Consider the following 13,732-nt stretch of genomic DNA (forward strand, 5'->3'; position numbering starts at 1 on the left):
TTGGGGTGAAGCAGCATCTACTGCTGTTGTTTTGATCAATAAATGTCCTTCAGCTGCCATTGAAAATCAGACCCCAGACAGCAAATGGTATGGATCTTATGGGGATTATTCAAAACTGAGGCCATTTGGGTGTAGAGCTTATGCTCACATAAAGCAAGGTAAATTGGAACCTAGAGCTCTCAGGTGTGTAATGATTGGGTATCAGATGGGAGTCAGTGGGTACAGGCTGTGGTGCTGTGAGGAAGGAAACAAGAAAGTGGTGGTTAGCAGAGATGTGATCTTCAAAGAATCTGAAATGCCTTTCCTCAACAAGGATAATCAGAAAGTTCATTTTGAGGTGGAGAACCAGAGAGTAACTACAGATGTAACTCAGACTGATCTAAATGCTACATCTGATGTCAGTGGTGGTGGAGCTTCTGGAATGCAAGCTGAAATCAGAACACCAGAGAGAGTGATTGCTAGAAACAGAGCAAAGAGGAATATTAAGCTCCCTTCTAGATTTAATGATTATGACATGATGCACTATGCACTGGCAGTGGCTGAACAGATGGATTACCATGAACCTTCATCTTATAAAGAAGCAATCAGAAGCCCTGAAAAGGATCAGTGGTTGTTAGCTATGCAAGAGGAGATTGATAGCTTGTATAAAAACCACACATGGATCTTGGTACTGAGGCCTACTGATCAGAAAACAGTAGGGTGCAAATGGATTTACAAAAAGAAGGTTGAGGCCTTCAACAACAACCATATCAGGTTCAAAGCAAGGTTGGTGGCTAAGGGGTTCACACAGAGGGAGGGTGTGGATTACAATGAAATTTTCTCACCTGTTGTCAAACACAGCTCCATCAGGCTATTACTTGCTATAGTTGCTCAAAGAGATTGGGAATTGCAACAACTTGATGTTAAAACTGCTTTTCTCCATGGTGAACTTGAAGAAAAAATATACATGGAGCAACCACCTGGTTTTGTGAAGCCAGGAGATGAAAAGAAAGTGTGTTTGCTAAAAAGAAGTCTCTATGGTCTCAAACAAAGCTCAAGGCAGTGGTACCTGAGGTTCAATGTGTTCATGCAGAAGATTGGGTTTGAAAAATCTTTGTATGATCACTGTGTGTTCATCAAGAGAAGAGGTGGAGTTGCTGTAGCATATCTACTGTTATATGTAGATGATATGCTGATCTCTGCAGAGCATAAGGAAGAGGTGGAGTTAGTGAAGGCTGATCTGAAATCTGAATTCGATATGAAAGATCTTGGTGATGCCAAGAAGATTCTTGGGATGGAAATTATCAGAGATAGAGATCACAAGCAGATATGGCTGACTCAAAGGGATTATATCAGTAGTGTGATCAAGAAATTCCAGATGGATCATAGCAAACCAGTGAGCATGCCCCTGAGTTCACAGTTCAAGCTCAGCAGCAATCAAAGCCCTAAAGATGATGAACAGAGAAGAGAAATGGATAAGGTCCCATATGCAAACATAGTGGGGAGTATCATGTACACCATGGTGTGTACAAGGCCAGATATCAGCCAGGCAATAAGTGTTGTGAGCAGGTACATGGCTGATCCGGGTATACAGCATTGGCAAGCTTTAAAATGGATATTAAGGTATCTCAATGGCACTCGGGATTATGGCATACTGTTTGATGGAAGTAAGAATTTTGATACACAGCCTCTATTGGGATATTGTGATTCTGATTTTGCAACTAACATTGACACAAGGAAGTCCCAATCCGGCTATGTTTTCTGCATGTATGGAGCTGCTGTAAGTTGGAAATCGAGTTTGCAATCTGTGGTGGCACTCTCAACAACTGAGGCAGAATATATTTCCATGGCTGAGGCTGTAAAGGAGAGCATGTGGCTGAAAGGAATCTGCTCGGATTTTGGAGTCGATCAAGAAGCTGTGACTGTATTATGTGATTCAAATAGTGCCATATGTCTATCAAAACATCAGACATTCCATGAGAGGAGCAAGCATGTGGATGTTAAGCTTCATTTTGTGAGGGATGAAGTTGAAAAGGGCTCAGTAAAGATTGAGAAAGTAGCTACTGAGCACAATGCTGCTGATATGCTAACAAAGGTGTTACCCGGACTTAAGTTGAAGTATTGCATGGATTTGGTGAATCTGATTCAGCTGGAGTGATTGTGGAAGATGGATATGCTCTGTGGATTGTCCAGTTGTGTCACAAGGTGGAGATTTGTTATGAGGATTGGGGCAAAACTGCACAATCAGTCAAGCTCGGTGTTAGCCGACCTTAATCGTGCGCGGCAGGGACTGATATACTGTTAGGTGATTGATTGCAGCTCGGTGTTAGCCGAGCTTAATCGTGCTCGGTGATTAGCCGAGCTTAATCGTGCTCGGTGATTAGCCGAGCTTGCTGGTGCTCGGTTTTGGCCGAACTTAGTCGAGTTCGGTATTAGCCGAACTTAGTCGAGTTCGGTGTTGGCCGAACTTAGTCGAGTTCGGTGTTGGCCGTTGTTATTAACTGATGCATAGACAAACGTGAGCCGTCGGATGCGATTAGTTAGTTAGCTTAAATGACAGCCGTTGGATTTGTTTTGGTTGTTAGATTAGTGTTATATAGAGTGAATAACCGAGCTGTGCAAGCGAGTGAGAGAAAGATTTTTCATCCATCAGTTTGTAATCTTCCACAAGAAATTGAATACAAGATTTCCATTAATTCTCCGAGAGTTGTTCTTAGCTTTATTCATTTTCATATCGAGTGTTTGTTCTTCTTGTTCCGGAATCGATCTTGTTGTGATAGCAAGATTGAGTCGCGTATTTGCTAACATTACAATTCATATATCTATGTCTCCTCATAAATCTAATGTAGACGTGTTTATTTGTGATAATATACCTAAAATTCAAATTAAAGCATGTATAATATTGATGAATGCGCATCTAACAAAGAGTATAGAGTAAATAGGTAGAAACCGTAGAATTAACGGTAAAGGAATGAAAAAATGAAAATCATAGTTAAATTCATTCATTCATTCATTCTAATCAACGTGCATAAAGTACAAATAAAAAAATAAAATATTACTCATACTAGTTTGATTTTAATTAATCAACTATTTTCCACACCTTTTTCCTTTTCCATTCCAAACAAATGTATTTTCTCATTATGTTATTTTCACTCTTTTTTATCTTGGTTTTCATTCTTTGTACATCGGCACGTAAACAAATTATTACTCCTTTTTTTGTACTTTCATGTTTTTTAAATAAGATACAAATATTGATTCAAATTTCCGATCTAATTCAAAAAAAATCCCGCCTTATTTAAATGCAGTAATTAAAACTTCACCGTTCAACAATCAACTTTCATAAAAAAGTTTACTATTAAAGGAAAGTCTCCAACTATAAAAGCAACTATCCCACACACATTTCTCCCAACCAATAACCAAAGCACAGAAAATCATGTCCCCCAAATCTCTCCACATTCTCCTCGCGCTTTCCGTCTCCGCCGCTCGTGGCCCAATCGCCGGCGGCTGGACCCCGATCGCGGATGTAAATGCACCGGAGATTGAATGCGTGTAAATATGTTATGTTGAGGATAGTTGTTGAGTTTCAAATTGCGTGTGGAGTAGTCGAGAAGAGATACATATGTAGGAATATTTATATTCTTATGTGCCCTATGTATCTATCGGTTTAATATTAAGGATTAAGTTTATATTAAATGTTAGATTCTAATATAAAAGACGATACCGTGATGGATCGGTTTTGATTGAAGAATTAGAATCATGGGTATTGATAACCCTCCTCTCATACCTCTAAATTATGATATTATAATATATATAGGGGTATATATATTATACGAAGGATCATGTATATATATATATAATTAATTGTGTATATAAATATGTGTGGGCTGACATGCATGTAAATACATGTATTGGACGTGTAAAATTGTTACACATATATTTAAATATTAAAGTATATGTATGTGACGGTGAAAGGGTGTGAGTGGTAATTAGTTTATTAGTAAACTAATTGTCATTATCCAACCGACTCATTTGTTGGTGAGAAGCAGTTGATGTACATATATGTATGTGATACAGAAAGTGTAACCGTATGGATGAATCGACGTATCAATTGCGGTTAGTGCATGGCATGATAGATACGAAGTTACACCACTTTTCGTGAAGAGCCATGCAACACCTATAAATACATGTGTGCTCTCATTCATTAGTAACACAAAAAAGTCACGGTATATACACATGTACATATTCACTACTCACTAGTGAATATAAAGATTTTGATTCTTTAACCATCAAAAGAATCGTTAAAGGCTTGAGGTCAAAGACGAGATAAAATCAATTGGACGATCCAGTCAAAGAAAGGATTAACATCAATTGGTGGATTTCAACCTCTACATCAAACAAAGAAAGCATGGATGGAGGTTGGTGATTTTATCTCCAATATATAGTATAAATATTGTGATTGAATTAATTCAAATCTAGAATTAGATTTCATTATCGAAATCATTAAAGTATTGAGATATGGTTTACAACATAATCTTTTGTCACTTTTCATTCTAATGTTTTTACCCATTGTCAGTTTTCATACGTTTTTCAATTAAACAAAATTATACACAGAGTTGTTTAGTTGTTTTTAGGGCAATTCAGTATCAAATCTGATCATTATCCGCAAATTAAGAACTATCTTGAGTTGTCAATTGGCGACTCCATCAATCTAGCCTATCACGGTTTAGGCCCAATTCATTAGTGAAACAAAACGAGACTGAAATCGACTCATTAGTTAGACCATCGTTAACGCAGGCGGGCCGGACCGCACCTGGGTCCCGGCCCGCGTCTTGGAGGACACAAAGTCGCGGCTTGGGCCACGCATGGTGATGCAGGTTCATCCCGAGGCCGCGCCACGTTCCGGCTCGGCTCGGCGTTGGAGGCAGGCGGGCCGTGCCCCGTTGCATCCTTGCCCGCCGTTGGAGGCCCTTTTGGCCGGACCCGAACCCTTCCCCCCTTTTTGCTTATTTATATCTCATTTGTTCAATATTCTTCCACCAATTTCTCCTTTCTAACCAATTTCTCCTTTCTAACCTCTAAATCATTCAATATTTGTTGTTCGTATGGATTGGTTTAATAGCGATGAACACGAGTTGAACTAGTTTGTCAACGTCAACAATTGGTACCTACCGGTATTTGCCCACGGAAATATTGCGCCTAGTCCGGGGGGTGGGGGGTCCACCATAGGCCCCATTGACTTGCCATCACCGCCGGTTAGCACTAATGAGTTCGACATTAGTGATATGGAGCTTGTCACAGAGAGGGGCAATGTTGCTGCAGCTGATGATGAGGGGCCGAAGAAGTATAGCCCGGAGGAGACATTGTGGCTGGCCAGGAATTTCGTCGACATCTCCGAGGAACCTGTCATCGGCAACCAGCAGAGCGGCAACGTATTCTGGGAGCGGATTGCCCAGAAATATAACGCTGGTCGACCAAGAGGGACGTTAGAGCGTAGCTACGTGAAGCTATGAAAGCATTGGGGCCAGGTTCAGAGGGAGATGACGAAGTGGAATGGCAAGTGGACTAACGTAGTCCAAATGTGGCCGAGCGGTCACAGCAAGATTGACCTCGTGGCAAAAGCTAATGAGGAGTTTTTCTCTGACGGGAAGAAGCACTTCAAGTACTACGATGTTTGGAAGCTTATCCAAAAGAGCCCGAAGTACACCGGCGGGGCAGAAGAGGTGGGAAGTGGGATGCCGAACAGAACCAAAGTTTCCGCCACCGGAAACTACTCTTCGAGCGAAGGATGTTCGGCAATCGACCTCAACGTGACAGACGACGACTTCTTCGTCTCATCCCCTACCACTCAAACCCGGCCGATGGGAACTAAAAAGGCCGCTACGAGTTACCCCACTATGTCGTCGTCACCACCCAATCCTTCTCTGGATAAGATATCCAACTCTATGTCGGATATGAGTGGTACCTTACAGATGGGCCATCTGACGGAATTGACGTCGAGGGATACCTCGACAATGTCGGAGTTTGAGCTCGAGTTGCACATGAGATGATCGCCTACCTTCGCGCACAAATGAAAAAGAAGTGTTTTTTTTTTTTCATTTCTAGGACTAGTAATTTTAATTTTTCTAGGACATTAATTTTTATTTCTAGGATTTGTAATTTTTAATTTCTAAGGGTTGTAATTTTTTTTATATTTTCAACTGAATAATGAATTTTTCGTGTTTTAATTGTTCAACATTTTTTATTTCACGCGTAAAATGGGTGGTAAATTGTGAATAGTGCAATTTAATAATTGTGGCCTAGATGAGGCCTGGTTGGGGCCTGCAGGTGACAAACACGGATTTTGCATGTGTTTGAGGACTATATTTGGCTCATTTTAAATGCCAATCATGAAAATTATGTTCTTAGATTGCATATGTTATACATTTGGTAATTTTTGACGTGTTTGTTGATAAATGATAGAAAAAGACAGAAAAAGGTGCAAAAAGGGCCAAGGTGCAACAGCCTCAGTTCAAGCCTAGTTTGCTGGCACTGTTGAAGTCTAATCAGTGATTAATGCATATATCATTCTCTTCATCTTCGAAAGAGCTTCGGGTGGATATCTTGCACGTCTCAATCGGAGTTCTGTGGAGAAAGTTATGACTATTCTACTAACATTGCGCAATGCAGTCAAAGCTGACGAAAATTTAGGGAAGAAAATAAATTGTTGCCCAAATCTCTCCCATTTATTGTAGACCACGAAAATTATAAAAAATAAACCTTTTTCCCACCTATAAATACCTCTCAACCTAATTCATCATTCTCCATCTCAGAGCCTCCAATCCTTCTCCACATCTACACATTCTTCCATTCCATATTCCACAAATAATTCATCCATCTTCCATTGGAGCGGAGCTCTGCAGATCCAGGCAAGAGAAGACTGAAGATTGAAGATTCAACCTTGGGTTTTATCTATTGTTTTAATGAGGAAAATAAGATTAAGAAAAAAAGAAGAGAAAAAAGACAATAATTCCCTAAAATGAAAATATTGTGTATCCCAGGCCCAATCCATATTCTGAAAGGCTATACAATATAATCCCAAAAACTGAAATAGGATTATCATTTAATTTAATATTATAGTCTAAAATCACTCTATTAGTTAAGATGAATTTCAACTGAATCATTTCTAAAAATCATGCTCATCGGAAGTCTCAAAACTAGTAAAGATAAGATCTACAATTACTAATTTAATATTTTAATTATTTAGATTATAGTTTTAACTATATTTGTCCTAAATTTTGGTATTAATTTATAATTTTCAAAATCTATCTTTACAAATGAACTTTCTAAAAATATTACAAATGATAAATTTAAATATGCATATTCTTATATATGATTCTAAAATTATTCAATAAATATATATGAAATACTATTAAAATATAAATCTAGTAAATATTTTAATAATGTAAATATTTTTTTTAATTTTCTAGTAGTACTTAATATTTAACAAAAAATAAAAACAACTAATTAATTAAAACATAGTATTAAAAACAATTTTATGTATAGTCTCGATCCAATCCAGACTAATTCACTTTCCAAGTGTATCTATGCTACACTAGATCCAGTTGTTTAGAAAAAATTCAGCCCACTTTGGGCCCGATTCCAAATCTGAAATTCTCCAAAGGAATAAAGATTCCATATAGTACCGGTCAATAATGTGAAATACATAAAAGTAAATAAAATACTACTATTTAATATAGTGTATTTAATGATGTACACATAAAATATTTAATTAATTGTGTTGTGGATAGTATTAATTTTATCATGTTTGGCTATGTTAATTCAGTTTTAGTAAACTAATTAATGTCATAAATTAGAAGACTTGTTATTTTGTAAATTTATCATTTTAGATAAATAATCTTTAATATGTATGGCATACGCATTGACACTAGTGTGACCTATATTTAATTTTAAGTTATTTAATTTGATTTTATATAAATCTACTGTAAGTAAACATGAAATATTTTTTTATGTAAGTAATAAGAATAGAATTACTTGATATTTACTTATTTGAATTTCAATGGATAAGAGCATCCGCAACGGAGGACGTCCCGACAATGGATATTTACTGATTTGAATTTGATTCATTGTGGATGTTTTGTAAATAGCTTGGTAGAGTTAAAGAAGTTTGATTTGAAATCCGCGAGTCTATGTGGTAAGTAATGCTTGACGAGTCAATGACGACGGTTTGAGTTGTATGATCTTATGCTCAGACTTACTTTGAAGTGCACTTTGACTTGAAGTTCTAGATTGATGAGTGATTGTTCTTGAGAGTGAGAAATCTTGATTGGAAATGTTGGGGGTTTAGATTTTGTCATTCACGTTCCTTCTTGATTCTTTGTGATGGAAACATTTGAAATAAATTTGTGGGTTAAACTTTGTAGAGTTATTGTGCTTAAAATCAACCTTGCTCGAGGGCGAGCAAGAGCTCAAGTTTGGGGGTATTTGATGCGAAGCATATTGTCTATATTTTTCCCCTTAGACTACACATTTTTATGTTAATTATAACTCATCAAGTTGTTTTTTTATTGAAGTTTAGGATGGTTGAAAGCTGGAAGTTCGTCGGTGTTGTGATTTAGACACACAAGGCTTTCACACACTCAAGAAGATCACACACACACTCACTGTTGTATGAGATCACACAATGCAGAAACACACACACTCACACTTTGAGTATTGAAGATGATAATCTTGGAGAGAAACTGGAAAACTCTTTATTGATTAAACTCCTACTAAACTACATACACGGTTTGTGAGCTATTTAAAGCTCTACAATCAAGTAGCAACTGCTACTAACTAACTACAACAAGAATCAAGAAAACAAGAAGAATAACCGCTACATCTCAGCTAACTAACTGCTGCTCCAACGGCTAGTTCGGCTAGGTTGCTTCTTCCTTCTCGGCTCAAGACCGAACTCCCTTCTCGGCTCAAGACCGAACTCCCTTCTCGGCTCAAGACCGAACTCCCTTCTCGGCTCACAACCGAACTCCCTTCTCGGCTAGTTCCAGCTCAAAGCCGAGCTTCCTTCTTCTGCCTTCTTCTTCTCGGCTAGTTCCAGCTCAAAGCCGAGCTTACCGAACTCTGCCTTCTTCTTCCAACTGAAATGAGCACTCCATTATTACAATTCTCCACCTGAGGGCTCATCTCAGTTCTTGCACAAACATTGATCAACTTCTTGCAATGATCAAACTTGTCTCTACCTAGAGACTTTGTTAGCATGTCAGCCGGATTGTGCAAGGTGTTAATCTTAATCACCTTCTTTTTAAACAACCACTTGCAACTGATCAGCTTCCTCTCCTTTCCATCTGTATTCAGCTTGGATTTGTCCACCAAAATCCAGGTTTTGTTCTTGAGTAAAGACTCTATTTCTTCATTCATGGCCTCTATCCATCTCTCTCTGTCTTTGCTTCTCATGGCCTCTTTATAGGTGAGAGGATCAGCAATATCAATACTCTCAGCAGCACACAGTGCATAATAGACCATATCTGCAAATTTCTCAGGAGGCTTTGCATTTCTCCTTCCCCTATCTCTTGCAATCTGGTACTCTCTGGTAGGGTCTGCTGTGGGCTCATCATTTCTTCTACCTTGAGCTGGAGCACCATCACCCTCTGGATCAGGTTCATATTCTGAGTCAGTGACTCCACCTGCTCCTAGGCCAACTCCCATAGGCTCCACCTTGAAGAAATCACTCTCAACTTCACTGGAGTCCAGCTTATCTTTCAAGTAGGGCATCTGATCCTCCAAGAACACCACATCCCTACTCACCACCACCTTCTGCCTACCAGGCTCAATACACCAGAGCCTATACCCCTTAACACCCCTCTGATATCCCAGCAAGATACATTTCAGAGCCCTAGCTTCAAGCTTACTTTGCCTAGCATGAGCATAGGCTGCACACCCAAACACCTTGTATTTTGAGTAGTCACTATGAGCTCCATACCACATGTAATCAGGAGTTTCAGATTTCAGGGCAGTAGATGGGCATTTATTGATGAGATAGGCTGCTGTATACACTGCCTCTCCCCAGAACCTGCTGCTCAAACCAGAACCAAGAAGTAGGCACCTCACCCTCTCTAGGATAGTCCTATTCATCCTCTCCACAACACCATTTTGCTGGGGATTACCAGGAACAGTACGGTGCCTCTTCATACCCTTCTCTTTGCAAAATATATCAAATTCAGCAGACAAGAATTCCAAGCCATTGTCAGTTCTTAAACATTTAACACTCCTTCCTTTCTCTAGCTCCACCTCCTTACACCATATCTTGAACTTAGTGAGTGTTTCAGATTTTTCCTTAAGAATATATACCCACAACTTCCTTGTATAGTCATCAATGATAGCTAGATAATACTTTCCTCCACCAATTGAACACACCGGTGAAGGCCCCCAAAGATCACTATGTATGTAGTCTAAAGGGGCTGTAGAAGAGTGAATACCTGTAGGATAGGGTGCCTTCTTTGCTTTTCCAAGTATACACTGCTCACAGGGGTCCATCTTGTTGAAATCTCCAGAGATCAGGCCCTTCTTGATGAGTTCTTTCAAGCTTCCTTCTGCTGGATGGCCCAGCCTCTTGTGCCATAGCATTAGGGAATCATCTGACACAGCATTGCTTTCTCCATCAACAGCCTTAGCCTTCAAATAATAGAGAATATGCTCTCTGTCAGCCTCCATCATCACTGCATCTCCAGATTTCACAAACAATTTTCCTTGACTCATTAATATAGTGAACCCCCTCTGCTCCAGCATTCCCAATGAGATGAGGTTCCTCTTCACTTCTGGAATATACCTCACCCCAGTCAGGATCTTCACAGAGCCATCTTGTAGGCTTAGCTTCACTTTCCCTATCCCTTTTATCTGACAAGTATGATTATTTCCAAGAACAACCGTACCCGATGCTTCTTGAAGATCATGAAACCAGCCTCTATTGGGGCACATATGGAAGCTGCACCCCGAGTCCATTATCCACCTGTGACTGACCCCACTGTCACTAATATTCATAAGTTGAGCCGGGGGATCAGCACTCTCCACACAATCAGATTGGTTGTGTCCCTCAGAGGCCATCTTTCTCTTCCATGCATGACAATCTTTCTTCAAATGTCCAGGTTTCTTGCACCAATAGCAAGCTCTGGTTTCCTTCTGAGCATCAGAACTTGAGGGTTTAGGGCCCTCAAACTTCTTCTTGAAGTTCTGCTTCTTGAACTTCTTCACATTCAAGGCCTCTGCAGCTTGAACATTGGAGCTTGCAGAGCCTCTGTTGGCTGTCTTCTGGAGTTCTTTGGCCATCAAGGCTGAATAGACTTCTGCATAGGTGATAGGTTTATCTCTTCCATAGATAATTGCATAACTTAACTGGTCATACGAGCTAGGCAAGGCATTCAATGTGAGAATGGCCTTATCCTCATCTGAAATCTTGACATCAACAGATCCCAGGTCATCAATGATCTTGTTGAACTCCTCTAGCTGCTCAATGATGGACCTATCTCCAGAAAAACTATAGGCATACAGCCTCTTCTTGAGATACAGCCGGTTAGCCAAGGATTTGGCCAAGTAAACTTCATCCAACTTGTCCAAGATCTCCACCGCAGTCTTGGCTTCTTGAACATCCCTCAAGACCTTATCTCCAAGGCACAGGATCACTGCAGAATGTGCCTTGAGCTGCATCTCCTCCATCTTTGCCTGAGCTTTATCATCAAGCACTGGAGCATTTCCTTTCTCCTCTGGTTTTGCAAGAACTGCGGCCAAGCCTTGTTGAATCAAAACCGCCTTCATCTTCATCTTCCACAGGCTATAATCATTCTTGCCTGTGAACTTTTCTGCATCAAGCCTTGCTGCCATCTCTGAAACCGTTTGATCCTCTGCAAATCAGCTTCAATATCCCTTCCCGCAGACGGCGCCACTTGTTGTGATTTAGACACACAAGGCTTTCACACACTCAAGAAGATCACACACACACTCACTGTTGTATGAGATCACACAATGCAGAAACACACACACTCACACTTTGAGTATTGAAGATGATAATCTTGGAGAGAAACTGGAAAACTCTTTATTGATAAAACTCCTACTCTGCTAAACTACATACACGGTTTATGAGCTATTTAAAGCTCTACAATCAAGTAGCAACTGCTACTAACTAACTACAACAAGAATCAAGAAAACAAGAAGAATAACCGCTACATCTCAGCTAACTAACTGCTGCTCCAACGGCTAGTTCGGCTAGGTTGCTTCTTCCTTCTCGGCTCAAGACCGAACTCCCTTCTCGGCTCAAGACCGAACTCCCTTCTCGGCTCAAGACCGAACTCCCTTCTCGGCTCAAGACCGAACTCCCTTCTCGGCTCACAACCGAACTCCCTTCTCGGCTAGTTCCAGCTCAAAGCCGAGCTTCCTTCTTCTGCCTTCTTCTTCTCGGCTAGTTCCAGCTCAAAGCCGAGCTTACCGAACTCTTCCTTCTTCTTCCAACTGAAATGAGCACTCCATTATTACAGTCGGAAATGCATGTTGGAGGATTCCAGAACTTACACCCGGCCGGGTGAATTTCCAGATTCAAGACACCCGGTCGGGTAAAATATATAAAGCATGCGGAGTCCAGAGCCCACCACCCGCCCGGGTGAGTTGTACACCAACAAAATCCACTCGGTCGGGTGAGATTCGCAAGGCGTAAAGTGTCCAGAGAAGGCGGAATTCCTATCACCCGGTCGGGGTGAATTCTTAGTTGCAAAAATCCACCCGGCCGGGTGGTTCAACTCTAACTGCAACTCGGCAGTTTTTGGGACGGTTTTGAAGAGGGAATTAAAGGACGAATCAAGGGAAGCATTCTGGGGGGGTGACGGTTTTGGAGGAAATTGGAGAGAAAAGAAGGGAGAAGAAGAGGAAGAAGGGAGGAGGATCCAGCATCGAATCTTCATCATCTCGGAGACGGACTACCATCGACTATCGAAGAACACCATTAATCTTACGGTTTTTCTTCTTTAGCATGTGTGGCTAGTTTGTCTTCATTGCTCCTAACACTAGTAGGATGAATTGATTGTAGAGATTGTATATTTAATCATTCGCTTTGGTTTTTGTCTATGGTTCGGATTTTATATATGCTATGTTTTGATACATCTAACGTAGTATATTTTTCACCTCTTTCTAATGTCTCTTTAACTTGGAAATTGGATGATAACATAGATGAAAAACTTATGAATTTTACCTTGTTTAGAGGAAAATGCATAAGTGAATATTGATGTAAAAAAGTCTTCAAAAGTTGAATTAATACTTACTACGCTTCTGTGGGAGTTTAGTTTGATGAGAAGATATTATGTGTTAAGTGTTCAGCTAACCATAATTCTTGTTGGCTTTGAGAAGTTAGTCTAGTATTTACTGCGCTTCTGCGGGAATGATAGTCTAATGAGTAGGTACTTCTGGCTATGTGTTCAGCTAGCACTAGTACTATAATTCTTTAAGTATGTTCAGTACTTTTAGAGTGTAAAATTGATACATCGTTCTCAATAGCGTATGAACTTGAATATAGAATCAATACAATAGTGAATCATCCGAATGTTGTTGAGAGCAATGTTCTTTATCTCTTGAGTTTCTCTATTTTCGTACTTTAGTTTTTAAATTTAGTTTATTAATCTTGTCAAACCTTGTTAAATAATCACACGCCTCCCTGTGGTTCGACACTCTTTGACTACAACTACATCTGTACTCTTGCAGAAATGTTGTAATTTTAGAG

This window comes from Salvia splendens, chromosome 17, assembly GCF_004379255.2.
Source record: "Salvia splendens isolate huo1 chromosome 17, SspV2, whole genome shotgun sequence".
Lineage (NCBI taxonomy): Eukaryota > Viridiplantae > Streptophyta > Magnoliopsida > Lamiales > Lamiaceae > Salvia > Salvia splendens.